Below are 13,583 nucleotides of genomic sequence, written 5' to 3'. Positions count from 1 at the left end.
TGGACGATGCCAGACCCCACACAGCACGTCACACTAGAGACTTCCTCCAGAACCACAACATCAATGTGCTCCCCTGGCCCTCAAGATCACCGGACTTAAACCCGATCGAACATCTGTGGGATGCCCTGGACAGACGGGTGCGACGCCGTCACCCTCAGCCCCAGACACTTCAGCAACTCGCACAGGCACTACAGGCAGAGTGGGCTGCGATTGGGCAACACAAGATTCTGAGACTTATTCGTTCGATGCCGAGGCGATGCCGTGCAGTTCTGGATGCCCTCGGTGGTCACACGAGGTATTGCATCAGCGCCACCACACTTCTCCATGTGACACTCAAACTGACTTTCCTCGAGTTGGTGCCAAAGACTGATAAGTCTGCATTCCCAGTGTGCAATTTCGCTATATTTCATTGACTCATAAAGCCTACAAGATGTTCCAAAATAAACATAAAAATAGAGAGAGAGAGAGAGAGAGAGAGAGAGAGAGAGAGAGAGAGAGAGAGAGAGAGAGAGAGAGAGAGAGAGAGAGAGAGAGAGAGAGAGAGAGAGAGAGAGAGAGACCAATCGAACGCTTTGACAAACTCTACATCGTACCTTAAAAGAAACTGAAATGTCCAACATATGTGTATTCTTTTGCTCCAAACCATTTCTAAGTATATATTGAATTATGTTCAGTTCGTTGTTCAAATGCCAAGGAATATCTGTCTTTGTGGCTTTTCTTCATACTTCTAGAGAGAGAGAGAAAGAGAGAGAGAGAGAGAGAGAGAGAGAGAGAGAGAGAGAGAGAGAGAGAGAGAGAGAGAGAGAGAGAGAGAGAGAGAGAGAGAGAGAGAGAGCTTGTGGCTTTTCTTCATACTTCTAGAGAGAGACTAATTTCAGAGGCTCAGTACTCCCATTAGGACTGTCAACTGTTTGATGTTGTTGATTGCTACAGATTTGAAACGAAAAGAAGATTGCTCCCCAAAATTGATAACGTCATGGGAGTGTTCATTTCTGTGTTTCAACGTAAAAACTCACCTATTGTAAACGCTAAACTAGGTTTTTAATTATTTGATACCACATCCAACCTACACCGGTGACAACTCAATCTGGTGGGCGGATAACCGAAAATCTCATCACGTGTTCGCCCGAATGTTCTGCCCCTCCGTCGGTATTCAGGTTTTGCATTAACAAGTAAGTGCTTGTTGCCTTACACCTAGTGGTTTTATTGATATAGTTTAATATCACCGGATTGTCTGGTCCAGGCGTGATTATTTACCGCCGGGATATAGCAAGGCAGGGTTGAGAAGCAGAAAATATCATTTTTTGTAGGTTTTCAGGAGAGACGAAAAACTGGTATCTTGAAAACTACTGGGAAAAAATCTTTGTATTCTTTGTAGACTTGCGCGGTGGGATAAAATGCATCATGTTTTACTTTAATGTTGTTTCATTAAATATTTTTAGAATTAGGGAGGAAAAACTGATTATTGAATTTCCCTTTTCTGGCAGAATGGCCGAAGTCAGGGATATTTTGTCGTGGCAGAATGACCTAAGTCACTATGCATAAAATCGTTTCAAGAAATAATGCAAAAAAATGACAAAGATGCAAAACAAAATGTATGTGTATCTATTGCACATGCTTCTGATGAACGCTTCAGAGGAATATTGTGTTTTAAAACGATGTTTTTTTCCCCGCAACTCATCTCAATCTTAGAGGAGACTAGTAACGTTTTTTCCATTGGTTTAAAGAATGCAGTACATTCATAATCAACCATCATAATGAATGATAAAACATCTCCATACTAAAATTATAATCAAATTATTCAACCATAAAACATTCTGAACATCAAATTGTAATAAACAGTTTATAATATATTTAATGCAAAATTCTTGTAACAATCCAAACAGTTCAAGAAAAGCTCTTGTTTCCTCTACTCTTCTTGTCAGGAACAAGCAATACATCTGATATCCTCTCATGTAATATCCAGGAAACTGCAACAATTCGTTTCTGTTCAAGACAGTGTAGCTGCCATTGCAGAACATTTTGATCCGACTTTACTAAGGGTAGATCAAACGTGATGAACCAGGAACACATAGGAACTGAGTGTCTATCAGTCTCCAAATTAAATAATGTCAAACTTATGCAAACAGGAACACACTGGAACTGAGTTTTTATGTTTCAATCACTATCGTCACAGTATTCACTCTACTCATCAGAGTTGGTGTCATGTGGAAGCATTTCGAAGAATGCACGCTTATCCAGGTCGGGTATGTAGGGTTTGCTTCCTGATAACGATTAAGCTTGATCGGTGCCTTGTACTGCTGGCAAAGATCTATACTGAAAGCTCCCCGCTTAAGGATTGGAACTTTCTTTCAATCTTCTGCTGAGTCAAGGGTGTACCTACACCACACCGCATCTTCATGTCTGACCAGTTTTGTCTGTCCCGTCTCCCAGTCTGTCTCTTTACTTGTTCCATAACTGAACCAATGCACCTTTGAGAATGCAACCTTTTCTCCACTAGCGTCTCTGAAGACAGCTCCGATGCTTTTGGTCCTTAGTTCTCTAAAGTCCTTGAAATCTAACATTTGCATTTCCACTACCTTGAAAGCACTTGGGCAAACTCTGGCTGTCTGAATAACATTCTTCAAGTCTGAAGGTGTTATAAGGCTTTCAACTTTTGTCCATGGGTGATCTGACTCTGAAAAAACGATACCACATCACGATTCCTATTCTGTCCACCACAACCATCTGAGTGGAAGATGCACTCTTTAGCCCCAGATTGTCTATCCTGAAGAACGTTTTTAGACAAGATGCAACTTCCGCTCCTCCTTTTTTGGCTACTGTTTCAGGATATACGCACATGATTCCATACCCATTGGCATGATCGTGAATTCCGAAATTCAACATATTCAACTGTCTGCTGTAATACATTTCTGCGTGTGTCAAGTTTGGGATCATAAAGTTCAGTTGATAGTCGAAAGAGTACATATCAATTGTATCTTTTGAACATGAGTCATCCCGACCAAAGTTGCGCTGTACCGGCCATGAATCCTTTGCACGTTTACGATCTTGTTTCATTTCATCATAGGACAGGTTGGCGTGGTACAAATGCTTGTCTTTTTCTGTCTGTAGCTTGCCATCTGCACGGTATCTTCCTCCACAGATATTTAGGCCTCGGTCACAAGTACCACATGTGTCAGTCCTGGGATATCCAAACGAAAGTGAATATTCGCGAAATACTGATCTGTAGTCGTACTTTGTAATGACATGGTTGTACTCTTGGTTAGTTTCCATCGCTTCCCAGGTTTCAGTCTCGTATTCCTTAAGACACATTCTCCACATTCTCCTGACGTCCAGCTGAGATGGCAGATACTGCTTATTTGGATTGTCTCTAGGGGAGTAGTGTGATTTCATTGGGGCAAAGCTTCTGATGTGATCTTTAATGTCCTCAGAAATTTTGTTACTTGGAACATGTCGTCCACGCTTATCAGGAGGGGGAGACATCGGATTGTCAGAGCTTAGGATACGTCTTATGCGTGACCGATCCACACCATGAATTTGTAGAAAATGCCCATAGCATATCTGACAACGTACTCAATCTGACAGAACCACATGGTACTTGTAGGGACAAGCTATATCTCTCTTAGTTTCTGCTCTGGGTCTGTGTTGCTTTTCTCTGTTGCTGAATCAATTAATTCACATAGATACATATCATGTTCTCGCTTGGTGCCTAGGTTATAGAATCCATCGAAAATTACTTGTGCATGGTTTTCGAGTCGATCAAAGCAACAATCACGTCATTTTCTTGGTTTCAATTTCTTTGCAGGCACTGTTCTGTTGATTGAGAATGTATATTCCTGACCGGTATTCCGTTTCCTTTTCTGTACAGTTCTTTTCCAGGTATCTGGATTTGCAACTTTTCGTTTTTTTAGACTTACATTAACATCATATCTTTTGTTAGTAGGAAGATTTGTATCTTCATTCTCCCCATTTCCAACCACACAGTCTATGTAAGCTGCCCCGTCGGTTGCAGCTGCAACACCAACATCAGATACATCTAGATGAGCTGCAATGACATTTGTGTCCAAAATGATTCTGTGCATTCTTCAAGTCCTTTTAAAGTTTGAATTTCCAACCGCGCACCCGAGTCTGACAGGACCACATTAAGTAACGGAGTAGCTCTACTGTCATTACAGTCATCAGTATCATCAGATGAATGTGAATCAGACACATAATCAGTTTCTGTTCGATCCGGTGGCAATGAAGCATCATCTTCGTGATCATCAGATGATGAATTGTGAACTTGTATATTTGCCGCAGATTCAATGGCAAATTTTATGGACTCTTGAAGTGTGTTCTGACTGTTCTCCAGTTCAAACGTTGAACCAGTGTGGCTCCCTGAATCCTCACTAAACAGCATGTGTATTACGTCTTCAGTTGTGAGTTTCTCCATTTTGAATACAAAATATCAACACACTGCCTATTGAATTCATACAGTCACTGGCTACTGTCATCAGATGCACATGCTCTCTTTGGATATGGAACTGAGTATACCCATTTCGTCTTTACAAGCATGCTGTGTCTCTGAACATGGTACTGCCATTAGACTTGCAGTGCAGCGATGTCATAGCATTGTGACGTCATCAAGTACATGACGTCATAGCATTGTCAGGGCATGGTACAAAATCTTTTATTATATAGGTAGTATTTTTCCTGTACCACGATTGGTCAAAAGACCGTCACATGATTGACTACAAAACACGATATTGACTTTTTCTGATAAATTACGATATTGACTTGGGTTACTAAAAATAGACAAGGAATCCCGTATGAAGGGGCTTCCCCCGCTTTTCAGCCGATCAGATCACTCGGATAGATGGCACAATGTGTGCATTAAAAGTTTACGTTAAAATCCGTTTCTCTTTCATTATATAATAAAACAATTATAGACTCTTGTTGGAGGGCCCTGCGGCCTCAGGATTCCAAAGAACGGATTGCCAATAGAACTCCAAGTTGAAATTCTGCAGAATATTTCCACGTATGCACTTATACAGGATGTATACAGTCTGTAGACTGTGGCATGAACTAGTAAGAAGTTGGTATCTGTGGTCAAAATTCACATGTCTGGAGACCGCCTCCGTGGTGTAGTTGTTAGAGCGTCCGCCCGGAGAGCGGAAGGTTGCGAGTTCGATCCCCGACCGCGTCATACCATAAGACGTTAAAATATGGTACTTGTTGGTCCCTGCCTGACGCTCGGCAATAATGGGTACAACAAGGACTTGTCGGCTCGGAGTCAGTATAATGTGTCTGAGTGGGGTATTCATGCTTCACTGCGGCATGGTATCTCAGTGGGCTAGCACTATAAAACCAGCTTAAGTCTGGGCTAGTACAAGCAGCCGCACATACACATACACACGCATGCACGTCGTCATATGAGCGAAACATTCTCAAGTACGACGTAAAACCCAATTTCACCTCACCTCTCCTCCAGGCAGTGTATAGTCTGGTAGTTCATAACAGTGAGTTCAAATTATATCATGACCCGGTTACAGCATTGCTTCATTAACCAATAGCAACATTAAACCCTAATAATGCATTAATTTTGAATTTTAATGAATCGCTCTTGCTAGCGACTAGATACGGACTCATGAAATATGGACGACCTACGTATCTGCTGTCACCAAGAATAACATCGTCCTGTGGAGTGGTACAGGTTTCAAGGTGTTGCTGCCCACTACACATCTTGAACATGTGGCCATCACGCCACTACGTTAGTACACAACTAGATAAAACAGTCAATTTTAGTACAATTACATGCAACCATTGACATAGAATATTGTTCAGCGCCTTGAGCATGTACTAGTTGCGTGGATATATGCGCTATATCAATATCCAATAATAAATAATAATAATATTGCATCTGCAAAATATTCGTTATAGTACAGCCACGCCTCGACCACTACATGTGGTGTCAGGATAATGAGTTGCTGAATCGTTTCAGATTTTTAAATTTTCCGTCGCCAAGAAGTATTCCCACTTCCTACTTTGTGACAATACTGCCTTTCTTTTTGTTCAAGCTTGACAGGCGGTAGTTTGGTGTCAAATAGATCTTCCGTTTTCAACGACATAGAAGGTGAGGTGAGGTGAAATTGGGTTTAATGTCGTGCTTGAGAATATTTCGCTCATATGACGACGTGCATGCGTGTGTATGTGCGGCTGCTTGTACTAGCCCAGACTGAAGCTGGTTTTATAGTGCTAGCCCACGGAGATACCATGCCGCAGTGAAGCATGAATACCCCACTCAGACACGTTATACTGACTCCGAGCCGACCAGTCCTTGTTGTACCCATTAATGCCGAGCGCCAGGCAGGGACCAACAAGTACCATATTTTAACGTATTTTGGTATGACGCGGTCGGGGATCGAACCCGCGACCTTCCGCTCTCCGGGCGGACGCTCTAACCACTACACCACGGAGGCGGTCCTCAACGACATAGAAAGGATGCCTTTGCCATATACTGAGTTGCGCAATCCTTGACAAAGAGCTGGCTGTCAGATGCAATAACTGAGTATTCTCGACATAACTGCAACATACAAATTCTTTCGTCACATCATGAGGGGTATATTGATGGATTTATTACTCACCCGTTGAAGATATCACTCTTTAACACATCTACAATTTTCTCAGAAATTATTGAGAAAATCTTTGTTTCCTAATACTATTAATAGAATTTTAAAATAGGTGTTACATTGTGTAACCCAAAGAAAGGTACTCAATATGGGAGGCAACTCTTGTAGGCTTAAGAATGAACCTTACTACATCAGGAGTTATCTCCCCTGGTGTAGCAGACGGCTTCCTTTGTTGACATGGCAGATTTGACAGCAAAAGGGAACAGGAAGCTGGTAGATGATTGTTCGAGAGCGTATAGGTACATTGTGTTGATGATTGTTCCAGATTATGTGGTTGATTGTTCCAGATTGTGTGGCTACATTGTGTGGTTGATTGTTCGAGATCTCGTGGCTACATTGTGTGGTTCAATGTTCCAGGTCATGAGGCTACATTGTGTGGATGATTGTTAAAATGTGGTTACATTGTGTGGGTGATTGTTCCAGATCGTGTGGCTACATTGCGTGGATGATTGTTCCATATCGTGTGGCTACATTGTGTAGTTGATTGTTCCAGATCGTGTGGTTACATTGTGTGGATGATTGTTCCATATCGTGTGGCTACATTGTGTGGATGATTGTTCCATATCACGTGCTACATTGTGTAGTTGATTGTTCTATATCACGTAGCTACATTGTGTGGATGATTGTTCCATATCGTGTGGCTACATTGTGTAGTTGATTGTTCTATATCGCGTGGCTACAATCTGTGGATGATTGTTCCAGATCGTGTGGCTACATTGTGTGGATGATTGTTCCAGATCGTGTGGCTACATTGTGTGGATAATTGTTCCAGATCGTGTGGATGATTGTTCCAGATTGTGTGGCTACATGGTGTGGTTGATTGTTCCTCATTGTGTGGCTACATTGTGTGGATGATTGTTCCATCCACATGTTGCTCGAATCAATCTCAAGGTGAAGCTATGGTGATGCATGGATCAAGAACTCCCTGGATCACTGAGGATGAACCAGACTTGCATACCATATTTCCTCTACTAGACACCAAGTAACTAATGTACACTCTTTAATTGATGTTGGGTCATACACTTTGTCCCAAAATATTAAGCCAAATTTTTTAGTCCTATTTGTTTGTTTGTTTGTTTTTAACACTGCGGTAAATTCCATTTGATATGTCTGTGATAAATAATGTAAATTTCTTTGTATGACTATAGGATTCAGTGAGGCAGCGAGTTTGTAAACAATACATTCAGGATTCCGAATAGGCGAAGGGTCAACGACTAGCACGAAATTGCAAGGAAATACATAAATGTGAAGCCATCAAAACAAGAGATGAAGTTCATTTTATTATTTTCTCCTTAAAATGACAATAGGAGATGCAGTGTAACCTTGAAAAATAGAATTTACCTGTCTAAGAGTACAATGATTTGTATATACTATACATATAACTTTTTACTTACTATTAAAAACCACTAAATATTCTTTACATGGAAATAAATTCATTAGGTCAGACTAAATTTTAAACTAAAATAAGCAGACTCAACATTTTTTAATAAATAATACAAAAATCAAAATCAGAAGTTTTCCCTACTAAAAAGAAATAAGTAAAATGTTTGTGAGAAAGGTATCATTTCAGAATACATTAAATAGTGAAAACATAAGTAAGGAGGGTGCGAACCATGGCTGCAACAGTTTGTGATTTTGTGACATTAAGCTACTTGGCACAAAAAAACAAAACAATGAACCATGTTAAACAATGTCACTATACAGAATTTGAAGTTAATGCTCAAGAATAATGCTAGTGCATCTTAACTCACCTGGAGATGTAGTCAACAGTTTAACATGTCCAAAATGAGCATACTATTGTTCAACAAGTTTGCAACATATAACATAACTAAAAGACTTACTTTTTTCACAAAAATACATTTACTTCTGCCATACAGCTGACATGGCTTCTTTGCTGCAAATCATAGTGGAACATTTTGAACAAAACAGGTGTCATGTGCAGATGCAAGCATGATTAGTTTCAGCTTCAAGGACTTCTTGGGGATTATGTTTGATAAATGATGAAACACAATTTAGTTCATTTTCTAAAATACTTAAAAACTGAACAAATTTGCTGAGCATCACTATTAACTCCACGTGACAAATTTTATTACATTTTGTACAAAAATGGATGAGATATGGCCATAAAAATATCTTCAATATGGCAGCTTTGGTGGCCATATTGGAAATTGGGGATGGGTTGAACTTGCGTGTTGTCATCAATGGTAACAAGTATATTAAGTTTCAGCATAATTTATTCAGTGGTTTCTGTTGAGAAAATATTTACACAAGCCACTAGACTAAAATGCCACAAAGTAGATTTACTTGATATTCAGTCAGGTGACTTATATTGGCAAATTGAACAAATGCCAGCTTTATGGTTATTTCACAGCTATATCACTTTACAAAGAAAAAAACAGTAAAAAATGCTGCACAACCTGTACTTAAAGTAGTCAAGACTGGATGATGAAGACTTGATTATCAAATGGGTGTGGACTAAGTGTGTAAAAGTTTGGACCAGACAATCCAGTGATCAACAGCACGAGTACCAGCAGCCACTCTTCTGTGGGATAATAAATGTTTATCACCACATTTATTTCCCAGATTATCTGTCAAGTATATTATAAACCTAAAACCTTTTCATATCAAACGGAGGTAAATTTGAATATAAATGTCTGAAAAAGAAACTGCACAAAAATCAACAATCGTAACAACAATATATGAGTGCAACAAGAAACTGTTTGATTGTGAATTCAATTCCAATACAAAGGATAACCATGAAAATAAATATAAATATACAAACAATTATAGCATGTGTTTATGTCCCAAATATGAAAACTATTTGTAATTAAACATTTTGATATAGTGCTACAAATAATTCTCACACTTCCTGGCCTATGTTTTATTGCCTTAAACAATATAATACTGCGCCTTCAGCATCCTAGCCACAGAAACAGAGATAATACAGCTGTTTTTAACATCTGGAATGCTGTCCAACATATTGAAAATAGTTTCTCAATTGTAAGGATATTACACACCTAAGAATAAAGTTATTTGTGCATAAAATAGGACATTATGGAACATCCCATGCAGGTTGGGCGCCATGCTTACTCTGGACAACCCTTCTTGTTGGGCGTAAGAATTGAAATCTCTTTTGTACTTGAAAAGGCCAAATAAGTTGACAGTTAATGAACCACTAACTGCTCAAATATCAGCAGGGTCTAGATTTTCGAAGCTCTCTTAGCACTAAGATAGTCGTTAGTGCGATACATTAACATTAACTTACGACGATCTTAGCGCTAAGAGAGCTTCGAAAATCTAGGCCCAGGTCTTAAAGAGCATTAATGGCCTATGATACTATTCTTAAATCCCAAACAGTCATTCAGGGACCATCAATCCAGCAGAAACAGAGCCATGCTGCTTGAAACCCATGGAGAAATCCAGCAGCTATTGTATGGTGCTGACAAGCTAAGGATCATAATCAGGGCAAACACAGGATTCGAACCCATGGTGTTACTTTCTGGCATTCTGTGGCAATAGGATCACAGTGCACTCTGGGTAAAGTGTGGCTGCCAAGGATGAAAGACTCATAACAAATTACGATGTGAAGTGTAATAGATGGCATCATTAAGTGGGTATAAAGAAGAATGAGTGAGTGAGTTTAGTTTTATGCCGCACTCAGCAATATTCCAGCTAAATGCGGCGGTCTGTAAATAATCGAGTCTGGGCCAGACAATCCAGTGATCAACAGCATGAGCATCGATTTATGCAATTGGGAACCAATGACAGTGAGCCTGACTACCCGATCCCGTTAGTCGCCTCTTACAACAAGCATGGATTACTGAAGATCAATATTCTAACCCGGATCTTCACTGGTCGGTATTAAGAAGATGAAGCATCAACGAAAACAGAGTTGACTTGGTGATTTCAAATTTTTTCCCTTCTTTTTGAGGTGTAATGATACGGTGAAGCTGCCATATGATACTAAATCCCAAAATATGGGAGCAATATGATTCGTATTCTTTTAAAGTATAAGTTCATATTCTCTCACTTTCAGGTCCCTCTTTTTGCAGGTGAATTACAATCACAAACTTCAAACAGCAACAAAAGGATATAGAAGGGGAGAAACATATATGCATGTGGGCAGTGTGAATATTCAGCATACACTGGTTCTTGGAGCTATTCAAATGCATTTTCATCGATAAAACTTGTTATGTAATCATTCATATGTATTGTGAGATAGTAGCTGTACATCAATGTATTGTATTACGAGACGCATATCACGATACAATATTGTATTAATGTATTGTTACACTACAACTTTGTTGGTGAAGGTGCTAGTTCCTAGACCCTGTGTAGCATGGTTGAGTGAGTTTAGTGAGTTTAGTTTTCGCCGCACTCAATATTTCAGCTATATGGCAGCAGTCTAAATAATCGAGTCTGGACCAGACAATCCAGTGATCAACAGCATGAGCATCAATCTACACAGTTGGGATACGATGACATGTGGCAACCAAGTCAGCAAGTCTGACCACCCAATCCTGTTAGTCACATGGAAATATAAAATAGCAAAACTATTCTTTCTTTTGTCATGTGACTTTGTAAAACAAAGACTGTAGCACCTGTACAGGTAGAAACAGATAATTTGAAAACCATAAGTTCTCGCTATCTACAATGTATAAGAGACTTAATGTGAAAAACACATCCATACACATCCAGTTCACAATAGTTCAACACCAATGCATTCCAACCTCTAGCACTAGATATGTATGTGTATGTCAACAATTAACTTCATACACATCCCACCATGTTTCCCAAGCTATCAACTCAAACAAATCCCTGTAACAAAACACTTAACAAACCTGTACATATGACATGTTACATGTGATAATAAACAGCTTGATATGGTACAGCGGAATGTACACTGTATTCAGACATAGACAGCAGAAAAGCAAGACTATGTACATTGTATTTGTCAGTGAGGCTGACGGGGTCGTTGTTGGGTACAATAGACCGTATGTTCTCCAGGTATGTTTCTGGGTACAGAAATGTATCCTACAGTCCGTTTGAGTCAGATACAGACCGATGAATTGCAAATTTTATCATTGTACAAAATTGCCACATAAATATAAATAATACACATGTTTATCATTTACTAATACCAAACAGCTTTCTTATATTTGAAAATTTTCCGGACTCCACCAAAAAAGTTCTTTAAGAAACTATCATTAAAATTTTGACATAGTTCACTATTTGTTACGAGGGAGGAGTGCAGAGAAAGGGACAGCCAGGTGTTAGAGAAGCGCGTGCACAAGTGCCCACCAAGTTATTGATTCATTAGCCTGTGCTGTGCCGTCTCCATCCTTTCTCGCACACACGGCAGAAAAATCCAAAGGTTCATGTCATTAAGTTCCCACTTGCCTTACAAGTGACACTATGCATAGAAAAATATTCATCATTGTGCATGCTAATTTCATATATAATAAAATCGAATGCATCTCATACAACAGTATGACAGTTCTAATCAAGAAAACGGACTCCAGGCCTATTGAATGGAGTAGTTTTGGGGTATGTTTCTGTATTCTGATTTTGGCTATGGTACATTTCTGTATACAGAAACATACCTATGTACATCACTGTAGTATTTGTGCTGATGACCCCTTCAGCTATAGTGAGTGAGTGAGTGAGTGAGTGAGTGAGTGAGTGAGTGAGTGAGTGAGTGAGTGAGTGAGTGAGTGAGTGAGTGAGTGAGTGAGTGAGTGAGTGAGTGAGTGAGTGAGTGAGTGAGTGAGTGAGTGAGTGAGTGAGTGAGTGAGCGAGCGAGCGAGCGAGCGAGCGAGTGAGGTAGGTTTTACGCCGTACTCAGCAATATTCCAGCTATATGGCAGCAGTTTGTAAATAATCGCATCTGGACCAGACAATCCAGTGATCAACAGCATGAGCATCAATCTAAGCAATTGAGATACGAGGACATGTGTCAACCAAGCCAGCAAGCCTGACCACTCAGGTTTAGTGAGCTTATTAACTGGATCATATCAGAGACTAATTTGAGATTCAAACTCATGATATGTGGATTCAGCCTTCTGAAACCACATGGCCACCCCTTTGAGACTACCTCATGATGCTCAGACCCTGTACATCAATTCCATACCTCTTTACGTCAGTTATTACAGCCTTTTTCTCGTATCATGTCAGGTGGACTTCCTAATCAGAAGATCAGAACAGAGTCAAAACTGCCATAGAAGTGAGCAAACATTCAGAGCTGCTTCTCTGATTTCACCATCACAATTTCTACAAGCAGTTCCAAACGGAGTGTGTATGGTTTTACGCTGTTTCTAGCAACATTCCAGTAATATTGCGGCGGAGGACACAAGAAATGGGCTTCACATATTGTACGCAGGGAATCGAACCTATGACTTTAGCGTGATGAGCGGAAGCTTTAACCATCAGGCTACCCCACCGCCCAGCTTATTACAGCCATATGCCAGAGAGAAACAAACTTTCGCTATTTTTGCTGACTCTGGCAAGTTCGGTTGTACGGCGGCTGATCTGATTGGCTACTGTGAGAATGCGGAGCCAGCAAAAGGAGGTAATAAAATCATTGTCTCAAGCCGTAGATGCATCCAGGGTATAGTGGAGATTTATCGGAACGTATACCCTGGAGTTATCAAGGATGATGTTGATAGAGAGAGGTGTCAAATTTGAGTGAGTAAGTGAGTTGGGTTTAACAGTGTTTCGACCAGTATTCCAGTTATAATTCGGCATTCTGCCTAATGTGGGAAGACAGCCTAGAGTGAAGCAGGTCTCCGAGGTTTACTACTTTTGTGAGACCCACAAGCATGGATATGGTGCTGACAAGCCTAGAAACATTATCAGTAGAACCTACATTCACAAGTTCCTGGTGTGTCTAAGGGAGGTAATAAATATGATCTTAAT

This window comes from Haliotis rubra, unplaced genomic scaffold (genome assembly GCF_003918875.1).
Source record: "Haliotis rubra isolate DU_JTF1 unplaced genomic scaffold, ASM391887v1 Scf1105, whole genome shotgun sequence".
Classification (NCBI taxonomy): domain Eukaryota; kingdom Metazoa; phylum Mollusca; class Gastropoda; order Lepetellida; family Haliotidae; genus Haliotis; species Haliotis rubra.
This window is presented reverse-complemented; position numbering follows the sequence as displayed.